The 3372-nt window shown below is 37.5% G+C and overlaps 1 non-coding gene across 1 annotated transcript; it reads right to left on the bottom strand.

The window, feature by feature from the left end:
• Nucleotides 1-1283: 1283 nt before the first annotated feature.
• LOC122290567 lies at nucleotides 1284-1391 on the bottom strand. The gene has a single exon (XR_006236430.1). It is a non-coding gene; the product is annotated as a small nucleolar RNA R71 (small nucleolar RNA).
• Nucleotides 1392-3372: the final 1981 nt, after the last annotated feature.

Genomic DNA, 3372 nt, shown 5'->3' with positions numbered 1-3372 from the left:
TTGATTTTCAATTGCTAAAACTCTTTTGTTTTATCATTCTCAATTCATCGTTGATGTTTTCTTCTCCGAATAATCATAGAATTTATTGTGTTTATGGATTCAGTCATGCTTTTTCTATTGAATGGATTAGTTCTTTGATTATGTTTTGATCAATTATTTATCTATATTGATTTAGTTTTTTGCTGCAATATCGCTTCCTGAGTATATTGTCGTCATTGGATTTTATCAATAGGGGTAGTAATTCACGTTTTTAAAAGTGGTGAATGTTTTTTCAAAGGGTTACATTTGATTTAAGTCTGGTTTATAAATCTATACCTTCCGATTGGGAATTGCGGGAATTGAGTTCCTAATTGAGTTATCCAATGAATTAAGAATAATTAAAATACCAGATTTGTGCAAGGGATTCCCGACGCTCTACTGTTTGTTAAATTTGAGTACTTTTTCTGTTAATCACTTTGCTTCACTTGAATTTACATTTAAAATTAATCTTTGTTCTCTATTACTTATTTAATATTTTTTTCTTTAGTTTCTTTGTTCCTCTTTCTATTCTTTTAATTTGTCTCCCTGTGGAATCGACACCCCAAAGCTGTGCTACAACTACCGCGTTATTCCTTGGGCGTAATCAAATTTTGGCACCGTTGCCGGGGAGACGGTAGAAGAATTGTGAGAGAGTTTTTCTTTTCAACAGTTTGTAAAGGCAGTAACTTCGTTCCCTCTTTTAGCTTGCTGCATCTTTTTTTTATTTTGTATTTCTTTTTGTAGTTTTTTTTAGTGTTGTGTTTTTCTCTACCTTACATGCACAGGTATAGAGACGCCTTTGGTCGGTTTGCTTGTAGACCTGTGTTAGAGTCTGAGTTTAATTTTTCTGATCATTTGTTTAAAAATTCTTCTAATTTTGAGAAAATGAGTGAACATGAAGATCAACCCACTAGGACCCTTCAGGATTACCTCCACCCTACACGCACAGCCACACCATCATGCATCATGTTTCCAGCTAATATTCGCCAATTGGATTTTAAAACAGGGATGATACAGTTACTCCCTACTTTTCATGGCTTGGAAAATGAAAATCCATATGTGCACATTAGGGAGTTTGAGGAAGTAGTTGCGACTTTTCATAGTCAAAATGCAACTGATGACATTGTGAGACTTAAGTTCTTTCCTTTCTCTTTGAAGGATAGAGCTAAGAGTTGGCTATACTCTTTGAGACCACGATCTATTGGGTCATGGAATGAGATGACTCAGGTCTTTTTAAATAAATACTTTCCCCAACATAAGACCAATGCTTTAAAAAGACAAATCTCCACCTTTGTACAAAAGGACAGTGAGACTTTGTGTCAGTCTTGGGAGAGATTTAAGGAGCTATTGAGCATGTGTCCTCACCATGGGTATGAGAATTGGCGCTTAGTGAGCTATTTTTATGAGGGACTTACACCTAGAGAGCGTCAATTTGTGGAGATGATGTGTAATGGTGAGTTCTTACAGAAAGATCCTGATGAAGCCATAGAATACCTCAATGAGCTTGCTGAAAAAGCTCACACTTGGACTGGACCTAGTGCTACTGAGAGCACAAATAGGTCAAGACCTGCAGGAAACCTAAATGGTAGTGGAATTTACCATCTCAGGGAAGAAGATAACCTAAAAGTTAAGGTTGAGATGCTCACTAGAGAGCTAGAGGCGTTGAAGACTAAGGACTTAAAGCCAACACACGTGGCTAATCATGCAGAGTCTTTTGGACCATGTTTTGTGTGTGGTGGGGTAGACCACCTTGCCCAAGAGTGTCCCACATTGGCTGAGATGAGAGGAATATATGAGGAACAATGTAATGCCTTAGGTATGTACAAGAAGCCTTTTACACATTTCTCTGACACCTATAATCCGGGGTGGCGTAATCACCCCAATTTTAGCTGGAAGTCTGAAAACCAGCCGCCTGCACAACCCCCTAGATCATATCCTACACCATATCATGCACCTTCATCTTCTAGGAGCCCCTTAGAAGATACTTTACATGCTTTTATTGAGGCACAAGGTAAGACTAACCAAAAGTTTGAATCTTTGATTATGCAGGTTGTTGAAGAAAATAAGGAGATAAAGAGTCATATATCCAAGATAATGAGCTCCTTGAGTGTGAATGAGCGTGGCAAGTTTCCTTCTCAAGCTCAATCCGCACCCCAAGGTGAGCATATGGCACAAAAAAATTTAAAAGAAGGTAATGCCATTATGACAAGAAGTGGTAAGTCCTTACACATCCCAACAACTGATAAGCAAGAGGATGTTGAAGAGGAACAAAGCAATGATAGCACTGAGTTCCCCAAGGATGCCGAGGTAATCAAGAGTCCAGTTAAGGTACCATTTCCTCAAGCTTTAAAATCTGGCATGCGAACTTTGGATCCTAGTAATGAAATCTTGGAGAACCTCAGGCAGGTAAAGATTAACCTTCCTCTTTTGCATGTTATTAAACAAGTTCCCACTTATGCAAAAGTTCTTAAAGATTTGTGTACAGTTAAGAGGAAGCACCATGTTAAGAAGACAGCATTTCTGACAGAGCAAGTTAGTGCTCTAATTGAGCAACGAATTCCTCCTAAGTACAAGCATCCTGGTTGTCCAACCATTGCATGTAATATTGGGAATCATGAGTTTGGGCAAGCCTTGCTAGATCTAGGAGCTAGTGTTAATTTGATGCCTTATTCCATTTATTTGCAGCTTGTTTTGGGTGAAATTAAGCCTACTTCTGTCGTGCTTCAGTTGGCTGATCGTTCAGTTAAGAAACCGAGAGGGATAGTTGAGGATGTTTTGATCCAAATTGACAAGTTTTATTATCCTGTTGATTTCTTAATTTTAGACACTCAATCAGTTGTTGAGTCTAACTCTAAAGTTCCTTTCATATTAGGTAAACCTTTCCTTGCTACGGCTAATGCAATTATAAATTGCAGGAATGGGTTGATGAAGTTATCTTTTGGAAACATGACCATGGAGGTCAACATTTTCCATATTGAGAAGCAGCCAACAGATGACGAGTGCCACCAAACGTATATGATTGATGCACTCATAGACAAGGGAGTTCACACAACTCATGATTTTGATCCCCTTGAATATTCCCTTGTGAATTCTGAGTTTAATACATCTGTTAGTGATTCATCTTATGTTATTGATATTTGTGTTGTTTTTTATGAAATTCAGGATTATGGCACACAGGTTTGGCAACAGAAATTTGAGGAGTTGCCTAAGAAATATGGAAAATAGATTCCTATAAGTATGAAAGCACTAAGAGTTAAATTGAAATCTTTGCCTAAGTCTAAAGTCTATAAGGCTAAAATGAAAGCGTTTCATGATAAAAATATTTTGAGAAAAACGTTTAAGCTTACTGATCGA

This window comes from Carya illinoinensis, chromosome 12 (assembly GCF_018687715.1).
Source record: "Carya illinoinensis cultivar Pawnee chromosome 12, C.illinoinensisPawnee_v1, whole genome shotgun sequence".
NCBI lineage: Eukaryota > Viridiplantae > Streptophyta > Magnoliopsida > Fagales > Juglandaceae > Carya > Carya illinoinensis.
Note: the sequence above shows the minus strand (reverse complement) of the source record. Positions and strands in the feature narration are given on the sequence as shown.